At 40.9% G+C, this 16,469-nt stretch overlaps 1 long non-coding RNA gene across 1 annotated transcript in view; it reads right to left on the bottom strand.

Annotated features, from left to right (window-relative positions):
• Positions 1-16,469, bottom strand: part of LOC128853362 (uncharacterized) — a 71,957-nt gene that overhangs the window by 42,635 nt on the left and 12,853 nt on the right. The window contains exon 2 of the long non-coding RNA XR_008451863.1: positions 7,663-7,717. This is a non-coding gene — a long non-coding RNA (uncharacterized LOC128853362). The remainder of the gene's footprint in view (positions 1-7,662; positions 7,718-16,469) is intronic.

The following is a 16,469-nucleotide window of genomic DNA, read 5'->3' on the forward strand; positions in this document are numbered from 1 at the left end:
TTTACACAAATAGACTTTACATTACCAGCTGAGGGGCAAGAATTGTGAATTTACACTGCAACACAGAAGAATTAATGAAGCAAAAGGAGGAAACCTAGCCAAAACTTGGAAACATGTATACTTCTGATGAATACAAGAGTACTAGGAAAAAGCAGATGTGAAGTCATACCTTGTTTTACTCAAGGGAAAAGCCAAAATCTACAAAAGCCAAGTTGAATTTATTCTATGCAGTGGCAGGCACTGAAATACAGCAACATTACTAAAAGACATTGTGTACACAGAGCATATTTTTTTTTCCAGTCTTTGAAACCCTGCCAAGTCATAAGCTTTTTATGGGAATGTTGAAATGGATGTTGATCAGAGCAGTACCCATACAAGTTTTAAATTTTACCACCACTTAAAGGCAAGGCTTTCCCCTCCAGTCCTTCACAGATGTGCAAATTTGTCATTTTTTGAAAAGCCTGATGAACTAAAAGCTCATACAACCTCAGTCTATGAAGATATTGAATTCACTCTTGGATTATGTGCTGAACTCAAGCCTTAGAAACCTCAACTCTCAAAACTGAAGTTCCTCAAAGGTAAAATTTCACATTTCATGAAAAATAATAGCTACTCGGCAGAATTAGAGAGCCAGAGGTCACCTCATTACCAAGAACACTATTCTCTTCCCAGTCATTCCCCATGTTCATCAGCAATCTGCTTTCTCCAAGTCCTATGTTTCATTTTTCAAAAAGGTAACACTGATTCATAGAAATGCAATTAAGTTTGGAAATACAAGGCTGCTGGCATCCAGACAAGCGCTTGATCATTTTGATGTTGCTCCTCCTGAGAGGAGGGAGCTGGCCTCTTCTCTCAAGTGACCGGGGACAGGACAAGGGGGAATGGCCTCAAGCTCCACCAGGGGAGGTTCAGGCTGGACATCAGGAAAACATTTTTCATGGAAAGGGTCATTGGGAACTGGCAGAGGCTGCCCAGGAAGGTGGTTGAGTCGCCTTCCCTGGAGGTGTTTAGGGGACGGGTGGACGAGGTGCTGAGGGGCATGGTTTAGGGAGTGTTAGGAATAGCTGGACTGGATGACCCAGTGGTTCCCTTCCACCTAGTGATTCTATGATTCTAATGTGATAGCGAGAGCTTCAACCAAGTTGGAAATATACATAAAAACTAAGGGCCTTCTTCCTTTCCTTTCTAATTAACACAGCAATAAATTTCATAGCCTAGCATGAGAACTCCTCTCTAGTGCTATGCTTTTGGAATTACTCTACATCTACACACTATTTTACAGCACGCTACTCAGAACTTTACCCTTTCCCAGCGTAAAGGCTTTGATTTGGAGTCCTCTGCATCAAACCGGCTATGGTGGCAAAGATGCTGCACCAGAAGACCTGCAAAATATCTGCCATCCTTAATATCTACTCATCCTGCACAGCTTCTGTGTGCATTCTGTAACTTAAAAATCAGTGGCCATACTCCATTCTATCATTAACGTAAGTTTTAAAAGATATTAGTTAGGTGTACAATGCACATCTGTTCTAGATACACACATCTTCATTTACACAAGCTCACGTGGCTGGGTTGTCTGAAGCATGGACAAAAGTACACAGCCTACATCCAAATCCTTCAGGTTTCTAGGCTGGGAACTTCTGGATTCTTTTTATAATCACACTGATTAATATTTATCTAAATAATTGCAAATATTAGTTTTAAATTTGTAGTCATGCTTTATAAGATGTTTCCAACCCTATCAGGATAAAGAGCTTACACTAAACAGTTTGTTTATACTACACATATAATAAACCTAATAGGAAAGACTCCCACACATTCGAAGCAGAACAAAATTACAGCCTATCTTTCCACAAAGGGCTGCTATCTCTTGCTACCAAGAGGCCAGAAGGACCATGTGCAGATCACAAGGCCTGAAAGTTCAAGTCGAGAGAAACTGGTCTGCAGAACCTCCAAGTCTCCATCAAAAATGTCACATGTCCACCAGGCCCAGCAAACATATAATAGAAGAAAACCAAAACTACCTCAGGCTGCAGCAGCAGCATCAAAATGCCTAGAAGATACCCGAGAACTAATGGAGGAAAAACCAAGCCAAACCTAAAGATACATACAATCCCAGTTAACGTGAAGCTACAAGGAAAAAGCAGATCCGAAGTCACAGCTTGGTTCATCCAGGACAAAAGCAAGGGACTACAACAGCCACTCGAGCACACTCTGGGCAGTGAGAAATGCTGAAATAAGAGTTTAAGACAGTATGACCATGACCTCAAGCCTTTCATACACTGTTGGTGTTGGCTGTCCTACCACTCCCTTGTTAAGGAAAGGCCAAAACAAAGACATTTATTCTGTTACTTATTATTCATTTGTATCTACAAACACACAGAAGTCAAAGTTTTAGTAACTATAGAGAACCCAGCGCTTAGATGAAAGTCAGTTTCTGTTAGGCTCGCCCAAATGGGATGTACAAAAATTGGGAATAGGGTTTGGAGGGTTTTGTGTTTCAGATAATATCAGAATCAATGTTAAGATTAAGGTACATTAGAAAAATTAACTGCCTATTCTATAAAACCCCATGTCTGTTTCTACTACTGACAGCTACTCAACAAAACTTCTTATGGCATAGCAGGCGCCTGTATGGGAACAGAAGAGGTCACCTCCAGTGTACAGAGACCCCCAAAGTAGTAACAGTTGCATAGATACCACAGTTGTAACCTAATAGCCCAAACACAGCAATACTGCAAATTTTGATCTACGAATAAAAGAAATTTATGTTCTGGAAAGCTGAAAGTGAGTTTTAATGCTATCTTAAAATAACCATACACACAAACAAACCAATTGATATAGGTACCCAAGTGTGAAAGCAAGACAGAACATCACCTTTAAAAGCATTCAGCGTGCTCTGTCCTTCTCTTTTCAGCACATTAAGCAATTAAATGTTTCCGTAAAGATGGTTCTCTGTATCCGGGTCTTGTACTTTGTCTCATACTGATTTTGCACTCCAGAATTGTGCTTGTACAAGGGTTAGCAGAGCAAAGCTCTCCTCTAGAGCTGATGCACTTTTGTGCTAGGACCACAAATAGAACTTAGACAAGATAAATATTTAAAATCACAGATACCTAGGGCAACTGCCACAGCACACTTTACATGCCCTTTTGCCTAGTGACTGCACCGACTCTCCCCTCTATGTACAGACTGAAAAAGTATTTCTCCAATTCACACAAACAACAGCAAGTCAGTATTGAAGGGGAAAGGAGAAACACAGCACTGAAAATTCCAAGGATTATTTACAAACAAGCTGAAGCCCTATAAACTTGGCTCTGGAAGAAAGATAATCTTCTCTAGCTTATGCCAAGTGGGTCAGACAGAGGAAGAATCTCAGCAATCTTCAAAGTCAAAGCAGATGGGGAAGTGAATAAGTGCCCATGTGAGCGAAGAGGAAACAAGCTTCTGTTCATTTTAGCTTGTTTCAAAGCTTCAGTTATCTAGATACTATCAAAATTTCAGACCTTTAAAAGACACGAACAGAGGAGCTCACTTCTGTAACAAGATTAGGAAAAGAGCACAGAAATTACTTAAGACTGCTATTGATGGGGGGAAAAAAGGCCCTGGTGATTGCGGATTGAGGGCGTTGCTTGGCTCAGTAGTAGGGAGACAGAGTGGACAAAAGGTACTAAGAGGCAGAGACTAGAAGAAATGTTCTTTGCTTTGTAGCTATGAAAAATTCTCTTGGGATTCTTTATCATTAATACCACCGATATAAATATTTATGTAGCAGTAAAGTAGGCTCTACTTCAGAGCTAACTATAGCTCTAATTAGAGCATTTTTAAAAAATAACACATGAGCCTGTAACTAATTTTTTTTACCCATTTTGAAGTTTAAAAAAGCAGTCCACACATGCCACAGAATGAGCATACACTGCATTCCTTGAGAAGCTGAAGTTGACCTCTTGGTCCTTTCTCAAGCTTTACATCGCTAGACAAGATCTGGGCCAAGACCATTTCCATACACAGGGATGCATGTGTGTCTCAAGCTAACGTCATCATCTAAGTGGTGAAACCCTAAATCCAACTAATCACTCCCAGGGTTATGCTTTGGAACTGGGAATCTCTCCATCTGTCTCAGCAAAGTAAAAAAATCACTGGCTGCAAAATAAACAGCACATTAACCACAGAACAATAGCCCCTCCAGTCAACGTGCTTTGTGCCACCCACCGAGGGCCAACAATTTTCTACCAGATCCCTCCCCTTAAAAAGAAATATTTCATACTTTGAAGAAAAGAGCTTGTGCAAGCTGACAACATGCAACTTCTCTGGGATTCGTACCAAGGGAGGACTCCTTTCCTCTCTGAATTCCTGGGACTTTTGCAAGCTTTCTGCAATGAAAAGCAGCAGACCGCGATGGGCCAAAGAAATATAGTTCACCGTGTTGTTTTTAATGAGGAACTCTTAAACTGATCGAGCTGGGAACACTGGAAGGAGGAGCATTCAGTGCTATAGTTTGCTACAGAGAGACAGAGAGCCAAGGACATACTGAGGAGATGCTCATCTTCCAGAGAAAATATTGCTGAGAGAAACAGGCATCCTTCCAACCACTTATTTTAGGAGGTGGCTGCTGAGCTGCATAAGCTCTTCCACTGGTGTCTTCATGAATGGTTTCTTTGCTCAAGACTTCTGCTGGAAGAACCAGAGCTGCAAAACTTGTAAGAAAACTCCACAGGAAGAGGCACTGAGGGGTTGCACAACACTAATCTGCTCTAGATATACAGATCTTCATTTACATAAACTCATGTGGCTGGGTTGTCTGAAGCACGGACAAGACAGGAATAGGCACATAAAGTCCATGCTCGGTTTTGTGTGTCTGTGTATAACTACATATCAAGAAATTTGCTAAGATGAGAAGTGTGACAGAGCGGGGAACGGCTGTGCTATAATATAATAATAGGGGAGGAGCTTCAAACTGCAATCATCTTAACGTTCATCATAAGCTGAAAAGTTATCCACCTTGCTTTATATAATTTTTTACCATGACAACTACACCTTTTAGCAAAGATATCATCGTCACAGCAGTGTTAAACGTTTTAAGATGTAAATCGAGCGTTTCCCCCATATCCCACTCCCCACTAAAAAAAAGAAAAAACTAAAAACCCTGAAAAAAGATTAAACTCAAAAGACCATGTAAAGTTCCATTTGCTATAGTCAGATCTTTTCTTCGCACTCTGGCATAGGAGGAGGAAGAGAGAGGTGCAAGTTAACGGAAACTCATCAGCATTTTACTGTCATTGCCACTAAAAGGATTTTTTTTTTTTCTTTTATGTGGCACATGCATTTGACCTGGATCAACACTTCAATGTGGGAGGTTGAAAAGGGATCACCTGATGAAACAAAAATACCCTCCCTCCAAACTATATTGCAGGAATCACAGCCAAGCACCCCAACTGCAGCAAACAGTAAGAGTCTTCTGGAACAGCACATGTTCTGTGTCAGCAAAGCAGCGTAAATACAAAACTCAATTCAAATAAAGGAGTAATGACCCTTCGGAAAGGGTGGGGCCTCATCAGGCTTCCACTGCACCAAATAAAGACCATCTAAGATATTCAAAGCTTTGCAAAAAATTATTAAATCAAAAGGAGGAAAACAGTGTCAGCCTTGTACATGTTTCGTTGTTAAATAATGACAGCGTTTACCTTTCCAGCATAATGCATTACTGTTCTGGATCCAACTTTAAAGCCAAGTACACAACAGAATTAAATATGTCCTTTCCTCTTAACTACCATTCCCTGGGTTATTTATTAGCTAGGTCTGCATATATTCATAGATGTGTCTAATATACAAAGTTAAAAGGATTTCAAACTGCTGCCTAAATACTTCCTTGGTTTGCAGAGTCCTCTCCGCTCTCTGGACAGGCAGCAGAATCAATGAATACAGCCTCAGGCTGCAAATTAGTCACTCCTTAAACTCCTTAAACAGGAGGGAGACTTGGGGGAATAGCAAGCACACTGTGACATGCAAGAGTGTCTCACGAGCAACGTGTTGCTTGATCCCAAAGCAACAAGCTCTCTCGGACATACCATAGATGGCTTTGCTGAGATCTTTTCATTGATTTAATAAAATGAAAAGAACACCATCACATTCAGCTTCAGCTCTGTCTTACAGTCCACTCCTGTTTGCAGTTTAGCAAAACATATATCAGGACTAGAAAGTTCACCTTAGGTGAAGCACCCACAGCTTGGTGGCCACCAGCCAATTCATGTGCGTTTCTGGAAAAGACAAAAGCCACACTACACAAGACACCTTGGGTTCAGTACCTCGGCAGAGGAACGACAGAAAATCAGACAAGCTACACGAAAGAAAAATTCAAGGGAACCCAAGAGACTCTCTGGTGTTTTCTCTTTTGCTAAAACTAAGTTTTAAGGCTAAAGACCTATTCACTCTCCTGGAGCTCACCCCAAAGAGGCACAAATACTAACAAGAAACAGACTGAAGACAATTTCTGGTTTAATACCAGAACAATTTTATTTCTCTGAAGTCCACCATCTCAGGGGACAGAGGCCAGAACCTTCCATGCTGACCACCCATTGGAAGGATCTCAAAAGAGAGAGAGGGTAGGTACAGCTACAGACCCAGCAGCAGACAACAGAGAAAAGAAAACCTTTTCACAAACTTTACGAAGAACAGCAGCGATTTTTTTTTTGTCAGCATAGATGCTAGGATACTACATCCCTGTGTAAATACTGCAGTTGCTGTTTGGCCTCATCTAGGTTCACAAGCAACTCCAACTAACACATCAAATTAGTTGCGTATCTGGGGATGAACTTATTGCCTTGTATCAGAGGTAAATCAAATCTTCTTTCGATTACAGAGAAAGGAAAATACAATACATTTTGGCACAGCAGCACACTTAGCCCTTTCACCTATCACCCAAGTCACCGCTAGGCTGGACTTGGGCTCACAAGAACATCCCTATGCAATGCAGCAGCACAGGAACTGGAATTACAACGGTATTTAGACAGCACTGTGTGTTTGCAATCAGTGTTCATAAACCCTATTCGTCACAGATCAGCTTGCATTTAGCACAAGTGTAGATCGGGTTCAGCATACAGAAGTGGGAATGCCCAATTTTTGAGGTTCTCCAGACTTTCAGGCTAAAAAAGCATAAAACTCTCAAGCTTCTTATGATTTATCCTCCATATTAGAAACCAGTGCCTAGAACTGTTGAGGGAAAGAGGGAAGAGAAAGATATGGAGGAAGAACAACTGTATCTACAGATCTGCAAGTATTAAAGCCTCATTATCCCAAATAAAGTGACATTAAATACTACCAACAAAACAAGTTTACATCCCAGAAATAAAAAAAAACAACAGCAGAGCCTCTCTTGAGAAAATAAAATTATAAGTTGACCAGATTATGCAGTGATTTGCAGATGAAAGCTGTATTTCATTATTCTGCCCCACGTCCACTTAATTTACTTAAAGTAATAAATGAGGTCCTTATGTCATACTACAGGCATTACCCTTACTTTTGTTTACTACGTCTTTCTAGCCTTAACCACAGCACACGCAGAACAGCTGGCTGGCAGCTCACAGTTACAACACAACATGAAGAAGAAGTTAAGATAGAGGAAGTGATTCTAAAAAAGACCCACAAAAATCTTACTTCACTTACCTAAGCAAAGTTGTCATTAGAGAGTTTTCCAGTACTTAAATCCAAGAAAAAAGGCCTGAAAAAACACAGGAAAAGGCAAAATTTTAGTAAGCGGAATAATACTCAACATCCACTTTTTTTCTTGGAAATACAAAACGCCAGTGATTTAAAGAAAAAGTACATTCACTCCATTTCAGATAGCGGTTTGTAACAAAAAGGTGCTCCTCAGGCAGCAAACATATCAGAAACAATAGGGTAGATTTTCCACTGCTGTTGCCAGTATTATGCCAGTGCAATTCCTCAAATGTCAATCAAATTTGACTGCAATAAAACTGGTGTTATCCAGCAGACAAGCCAGGCCTAAGGCAATTAGCTAAGCTGCCCCATTTAGATTTTCAGTTATTTGTCCCTCCCATTGAGCTGGATTATCAGAAAGCCTGGACCAAATTGTGGGGTGGGAAGCAAGGAGGAGTCGCCCATTCCAGTGAGGCAGAAGGTGGCAGGAACCAACAGCGTCGCTCATAAATACTCAAACCACCCCAGAGCTAATTGTAAAAGTCTACAAGGCTGCACAACATGGATCAATAGTAAGACAAGCGTGATATAAAAGATTTCATTATGGGTATAAAAATCCAAAGTACAGTGCAAGTTCCTTGCAGAAAAGGCATGTGGCCAGGACAGGTCTTACCAAAATCACCACTACCAAAAAGAAAAAAAAAGCACTCAAGGCTTGTTAAGACTCATGAATGCAGACTGAAAAAAAAACCCTTCAGCCAAACGAACTGAATATGGATGACTGCAAGTCTCTGAATCAAAGAGGGAGTTGATCGCTGTTTAAGAGGAAGAAGTCATTGCTTGTTCCAAGATTAAAAACTTAGAATTCTGGCCCCAGCTGAAGCACTATCATTCACTAATCTGGTACAATTTAGGCGGGTTGATCCTCTGCTCAGACAGACAGGGCATTATCAAAAGTTCCTCTATTCATTTCACTTCCTGTTAGCCAGTGAAAGCCCCTTTTATACCCTCCTCAAGCGACTGTTAAAACCAGGGAAGACTTTCTGATAAAGAAGATAAGGTAGCTGGATTTATTCATGAGAGGAGGAAGGGGAGTTGTGCGGGTTGATTACAGCTGTTTCAAAGCTTAGAAGTGGAGGTTTGGAGGAGGGAGATAGAAGATAATGGATTCTTTTATTAATAAGTGTTATACCTACAGCATTACTGTTAGAATCAGGTATTGCCTCTCCTGATATTCAGCTACGGAATTTCGATTTTACACTTAAGTTGGCCTCATCAAATACGTGCATTTAATTGAATAGGTCAAAAATACACAGATGGAATATGGTTGAAGAAACCGAGCATATAATTTCTTTTCTAACAAACAACAATACCTAAGACCAAAGAGATAAACTGGCCGGAGTCAGAGAGAAGACATGGCCTAGAAATGTTCTCCAGACGAGGATAGTTAATATATAATTTTTAGGGTCAGATCCTGTTCTTCTTGCAAATATGAACACTGAGACTTCAATGGAGTAGAATGGCGATTTCCACATTACTTAACATGTGTCAGCAATTTTGAACAGTTCCTTTGAGTTAATTAAGCTAAACCCCACCACTGAGAGCCCAGTATAGTACTTGGCAGATGAAAAGCCACCTGGAAACTCTATCAAGACTCTGAAAAACATTCCCCCTATTTATGTTCCAACAATCTGGTATAGTTAAAGTAGTTCTAAAAAGTAACAAGATGGAAATACAAACAAAAACACTTTACTCAAGTTCAAAAAGGTCAAGCGAATGCAGCAAAGCACTACCAAAAGTTGGGGTTATCAACGATGGTTGCAGGGCTAAACTCTGCCTCTTCCTTCCCCTCTCTCAGACTATTCTTCTCCAAACAAATTAGCAAAATAAAAAAGAATTGAAACACCCACAGCAGAAATAATATGCAGCTTTAAAAGAAACAACTCAGCTATACTTCATCATTACTCCATCCAGTCTAAATGTCAGGTCACCAACTGTTTTCCCCTCTGACAATGCTAAAGAGATCAATACAAATCAAAAAGTAATCATTTTCTTCAACGCACTATTATATGGACAAGACGACTTAAAAGACAAGGTGATGAGTTTTTTAACAGGTACCAGTTTGAATCAGACAAGTATGGAGCACAAATCTTTACCAGCAGAAAGAGGGAACAACCAGGCCTACAAAGACATAAAGACGACAGAAATGGTCCACAGGTTGCTATGTAGAAGGTGAAGTATCAAAGATCATAGAATGGTTTTGGTTGGAAGGGACCTTAAAGATCATTCAGTTCTAGCCTCCCTACCATGGGCAGGGACACCTCCCACTAGATCAGGCTTCTCAATGCTCCATCCAACTTGGCCTTGAACACTTTCAGGGATGGGCCAGCCACAACTTCTCTGGGCAACCTGTGCCAGTGCCTGACCACCCTCATCATGAAGAATTTATCCCTAGTGTTTAATCTAAATCTTCCCCCTTCCCCTTCCAATTTAAAGCCATTCCCCCTTGTTCTATCACTACATGCCCTTGTGAATAGTCCCTCTCCAGCTTTCTTGTACACTTCCTTAAGGTACTGGAAGGCTGCTATAAGGTCTCCCTGGAGCCTTCTCTTCTCTGGGCTGAACAACCCCAACTCTCTCAGCCTGTGCTTATAGCAGAGGTGCTCCAGTCCTCTGATCAATTTTGTAGCCCTGCTCCAGGCCCATTCCAACAGTTCCATATCCTTCTTATGCTGGGGATTCCAGAACTGGAAACAATACTTGAGGTGGGGTCTCATGAGAACAGATTAGAAAGGGAGAATCACCTCCCTCAACCTGCTGGCCATGCTTCTTCTGATGCAGCCCAGGATACAGTTGGCTTTCTGGGCTCCAAGCGCACACTGCCAGCTCACGTCAAGCTTCTCACCAATCACTACCCCCAAGTCCACCTCTGCAGGGCTGTTCTCAATCACGTTGTCCCCCATCCTGTATTGAAACCACAGAGTGCCCTAACCCAGATGTAGGACCTTGCACTTGGCCTTGTTGAACCTCATGAGCTTCACACACACTAGATACTCATACAGCTAGGCACAAGGCTGCTAAAAGCTGACGTATGACCTCTTGCTTCGCAGAATACCAACGTGCAACTAAAAAGCAAAGAGATGTAACAAAATCCAGAGCTTATTTTGATTCAGTTTCTTCTTTAGGTTATTATTAACTAATTGCATGACTTTAGCACAAACTGTACAGGCATTCCAGCTCACTCAGTGGTCATGTAAATTCTTCTCAGTGATCAGCAGAGAATTAGGGAACCAGGAGACAACAGTCACTTTCTATTCTGCTACCAGCCTGCATCTCTTCAGACACACCACTTAAAGCAAAGCTCCTCACTTTGTGCTGCAATGAGATCTTGCCTGTAATTAGGCCAAGTTCATCAAAGTGCAAAGGGTGTTTCCTACAGTGGGAATGTTAAAATGGGATGACAAGACAGAGCCTGCTTGTTCTGCACATTTTATAAGATTGTTGGGTCTTTCCTGTCACCAAACAACTCCAATTGCACTAATAGTTAATTAAAAACAAGCAAAGAAAGTACACGCAAACTTTCTCATTTTTTCTCAAGTCTGGGGATTGCCCACAGGCAAGTTACAGCTCATGAACCATCCATACTGACTGAATTGCAAGGAACTGAAGAGGTATGGACTAGATGTTCCTCAGTCAACTCTTTTCACCGAGATAAAGACTCAGGTGCTACAGCTGATGTGAGGGAGTCAGACTAAGTCTGAACAGTCCTCCCCTCCAAGCTGGCAGACTACAAGAAAGCCACAACAACACGCCAATCCCCACTGCTACTGAGTTGGATGCAACGAATTTTGTTCAGTTAGAACATGACTTCCCACACATGACAGTTTCAGGAAAACCAAAAAAAAAGAACAAGTTTACTTGTCTAAAATTTCACTGCCCGTCTTCTGCAAATGCAAGCTAGTCATTGTGATGATGCTGGGGCTTGGGGGTTTGTTGCCTTTTTTTTTTAACCCCAAAACCCAATAGCCCCTACTTCTAAAGGCCATGTTAGGTTTTCCTCTCCGCCTTCGGAGTCCTGGCTATGGATACACAAATGCTTAGTTTTTAGTCTCTGTACTGTTACAAATTACATTCAGAATAGCTGTGACTGAAGGCAATGGAAGATTTCAATAGAAGTTTCTTTGTCACGTCAAGAATTTGACTTTGCCACACAAGCCTGCAATTTCAGATTTCTGCATACATTGTGAGGGGCACGTGGAACAAATGCTTACCAGGGGCTGGAGTTCAGCACATTCCTGGGCAGTTCTGTAGTAACCATGTTTAGACTCTTCAAGGAGGTTTCAACCAAGCTCAGAGATGAAAGACAGCAAAGAAATCCAAAATACAGAGAGCAAACCCCACAGATACAATTCAGGCTTTGCAAAGTTGTGACGCATTGAAAGAGGTTTTCCATCTCATCCTCCAAGGGAAGCTGCAGCACACGCTTAGCAGTGCCAGAAAGGTTAGAGGGCTGCCAGAGCTTGCACAGGAGAAGGTTTGTGTGCACACAGAATAAACAGCCTCTATGCTAAACTCTTGTAACCAATTAAGCAACAGTTCTCCACTGATAATACAGCATCACCCAGCTTCTTACCTAATCCTCAACCCCTGCTTCTTAAGCTGGCTTTCAATTTTAAGTCTTCTACTTCTCTCAGAAGCAAAAGATGAATGAACAGTGATTCTCTAGACATCCTGGTTAAAAAAAAAATCTAATAAAAGCCCTGCAAAGACCATCAATACTGAAAAGTGACTTAACACTAATGAGCTTTCAGCAGCAAGTCTGCAAACATGAATACGTGTGAGTAGCCATGCTAAATCCACCGAAATTGTCTGCAAGGCTCTCCTCCAGCCTGAACTGGACTTCAAGCCAAGGGAAGACTAAAGCTAGAAGATGACTATGGATATTTTCTTGTCTGCATCCCTGTTAAGCTACTCAGTGATGCTAAGCAGATTCATTTTGAACATGTTGCTTCATCTCAAATAACCAGGGTATGAGAGGGGGAAGAGAAAAGAGTCAGAAGTAGTACTTATACAAAAAAAGCAAATATTTTACAATATGTACTGCTACTGTTTGCAGAACGGCCTGGAAGAGAGATATATCTGAAATTCTTTTAAATATACGTGTTCACTTTTTAAACTGCATATGAATCAATCTGACAAACAAGTTCAGTTAGGATTCCTCAAGTGAAGCTGAGGGTCCCATCTCCCACCCTCTTCTTAAGTAAGCAAGCACAAGTTTCTGGCACTGACATTGGTGTGCGAGATTTTAACACTCCCCTTTCCATAAACAGTCATACATCAAGCTCTAAAAATTTGCTTCATAGAAACATTTGCACTAGTAAAACTCAATTATTCTAATATTTGTATGACACATGCAGGAGGAGTCCATAAAAAGGTTATGGGGAGCTCATTTAAGAATTTAAACAAATACTTGATAAAAAGTTATTTAATTATTCACTCTGCTCCACTATTAAATATAGGCTTCCAAAGGAGTCTTTAAACAATAGCACGGAAGATGCTGTATTCATAACAAAAAGGCAGAACTGAAGCCATCTCACTGTCTCTCAGAGCATGTCATTCGTAATTACAGTCATAAATGTACACAGGAATGGTATCATGCATTGGTTCACAATCCTCCCGGATTAACTGGACGCTTTGAATATTTATACTATGTTCATTTCTGGAAAGGGAGCACCATTTCTGTTTAATTATCTTCAGTACCACTTTCTATGCTAAGAAAGAGCAACTCCTACAAGAACAACCACAGTTGAGAGAAGCACTCAAGAACAGTACCAAACAAGACCAGGGAAACCTTTGATATCTATTTATTTTTATACCAGCCCACTTTGCTATGCCCCCCGAAGTTTCAGAGCTAAACTAAACTGAAGACATCACCATGCATCTCTCCATTACAAACTTTCATACTACCATTAAGTACACCACAGTAAATTTCTGTCTACTTGTTCCTTGCATACTTAGAACTTTTTTTTCCCCAAACCTCAGAGCTCACCTGGAATAATGACTATCTCTAGAGGGAGGAAAAGCAGGGGGATGTTGTCGAGACAACAGAAGTGGTGCTCCACTTCTCTGGTATACACATTCTCTCACCACCTGCTTCCTTTCTCCCCATTCCTTTTTCATCCACATCACAGGCTGCTCTCAGTTCAGCTCAACGAACAAGAGCCAAGATTTCCTCTCAAAACAACTCCAGGATCATTTCAGCTATGAGCATCACCCACTGAAACATTCCTGTTTGCATGTTACCCTCTCTCCGGCACCATTCTGTTCCCAAATAAAATCATGGGCTGGTGATAGAAGGTCACAAAGTTGCGGAAAAAACCCCACAGGATACCCTCCCACTGCATCCAGTCATGCTCCTGGAGCAAGGGCAGGATGAGTCAGTCTCCCAGTATAGCTGGTTTCAGGCATTTTTGACAGTATTATTTTAACGACAGTATTTCATTTCCTTGAGCCATCTCATCAACAGAGCTCAAGTTAAGTATTAATGAAGTGTTTTAACACTCACTGTCTGGAAGAGAAGTGGGGTGTGACCTGACTGGCTGCTCAAGGGTGAACACATAGCTCCTCCGTTCACACCAGCACAACCAAGAAAAGGGGTTTTGCATCACACACGCTAAGGAGAGGTTTGGGGTTGAGGAGCATGAGCCAAAACTACCACATTAACAAATACCACCAAGCCCTGGGACAACAGTGAGAGACTTCCATGAGCAGAACCAGCACCACATCAATCTAAATCCATCAAAACTCAACAACAACAAAAAAGTAAAATCTAAAGGAAGATATCTTGCCATTTCTGTAAAACAAGGGTTCAGATGGTTTTGCTTTGCTATTACAAAGCCGAGTTCCAGCAACAGTGCCATCAGCAACACAACTCCTGAAATCTTTTCTTTCTTTTTGAAACCCTCGGATTTAACTTTACTGCTGCACTTTCCTTCAAACTTACGTCCCACCTCCTCATCCACATGTTCTTCCAAATCTATCCATTTGAAGCACTGGGTTTCCTGACTATTGGTAGGACTGAACACCTGCATAACTGCAAATGTAATTATGGTAAAATACCATGGCTATTTGTAGACTTCCTGTTCATCAAATAGCATTACTGTACCTTTGCCTTGAGCAATTATTTACAGGCTGGGAACCCTGAAGAGACACTAGAGAAAAAAAGAAGCAACCCCTACTCCATTATACAATGATGCTTTGTATTAGCTTTTGGAACGATTCAGAGAGGGGAAAAAAAAAAAATCAGAATGATTATTTATAATTTGTCCAATGAAAAGGAGAAAAAAATTAATTCAGTTAAAATTCTGCATTAGCTTACTCCAATTGAGACAGGGAGGCATTTTACACTTCAACTGAATTGGCAGCTCAAATTAAACTCCAGGCTCCAGTGTAGGTTTTAAGTCAAATTCCCAGGCAGAGTTAAGGCCTTATTAGCCTGTCTTCACTGTAATTTTAATTTCAGTTGATTCCTAGTATGTAATTTAAGAATAACCCACTTTTTTTTCAGAACTGCATATGATGCATGCAGAATTACTCCCTGGCTAGCATAGCTAAGGTTTCTTAGAGAAATAATTTTTCACATGTTGACAGCAAAAGAAAAATCACTGAAAGCTTTAAAAACCTGCAAAAGCATTTCCATAAATGCATCACAATCAGTTGTTTTAATTCACCTAATATATTGCTAACCCAGCAAAACCTCGCCATGCAGTCTTGCTTTAAAATGATACTCAATACCAGAAATATTACTGATCTGTTTTTATTTCTCTTCCACCATGTACACAGGGTGATGGGAAAGTGATTGATAGTTCTAACTTTAAAAAGGAAAACAGCATCCCCTTCCCTCCCTCCCCCATTTTCCCAAGTTATGATTAAAATAGCAAGCAGAAAAGTAAAAAGAAAACTACCTTGTAAAGACATCTCAATTCAGAGTTCCACTAATGTGACAAAATTCATAACCAATTTTCTAGTTTAAATGAAAAAGATTTTAAATTATTGTCTGAAGTTTACAAAGTGTGTGTTAGAGTCAATATTGTCAATGCTACCGGTACACAGCACTCACCCATGTCTGTACAAGCAGTGTTTACACCCTGTAACCAGTCTACAGCCCTGAAGCCCTGGTTACTATCTCTCCCAATCGTGACACGTTCATTACATATTTCCTGCATTATTCGCACGTTTTCTTAGTTTTGGGGTTTTGCTTGGGTTTTTGTTTGGGTTTTTTTTTCAAATGCCCACTCGGTAAAAAGCTACCGAGATCTCCCACTCAAGCTCAAGAAAAACCACCGAGTGAATTATCAGGGTGGTTTCCCACCCTCCTTTCTATAGCTGCTGCTACATTTTCATGTCATTCACTTCGCTCCCACTCCGCTCCTATTTAAGACGCGGTTTCATGTAAAAGCAGTTAAAGTCTTATCATCCATCTCCAAGCCTGTAAACCAACACATCCTTTCAAGTGAAGCTTACATTCCGCCAGAGCCCATTTGTATAATCTGAATAGAAGAGACAAGGAATATTTATGTATTTGCCAAGTGACGGCTGGGATGTGAGAGTGAAATCCAAGTGAGATGCATGGGGAGAAGAGCCAGACTCTGACAAGAGCACAAGATCGAGTCTATCCTGTGTCGAGTCTCGCAGCCCCTGGCTGGCACAAGAACACCAGGTATTTTAATGACTTGCAGTAAAATCCTCATGAAGCGGAGGAAAAATTAATTGCAGATTTTAGCCTCTAGATTTTCTTCCATTTTGTTTCATGT

This window comes from Cuculus canorus, chromosome 12 (genome assembly GCF_017976375.1).
Source record: "Cuculus canorus isolate bCucCan1 chromosome 12, bCucCan1.pri, whole genome shotgun sequence".
NCBI lineage: Eukaryota > Metazoa > Chordata > Aves > Cuculiformes > Cuculidae > Cuculus > Cuculus canorus.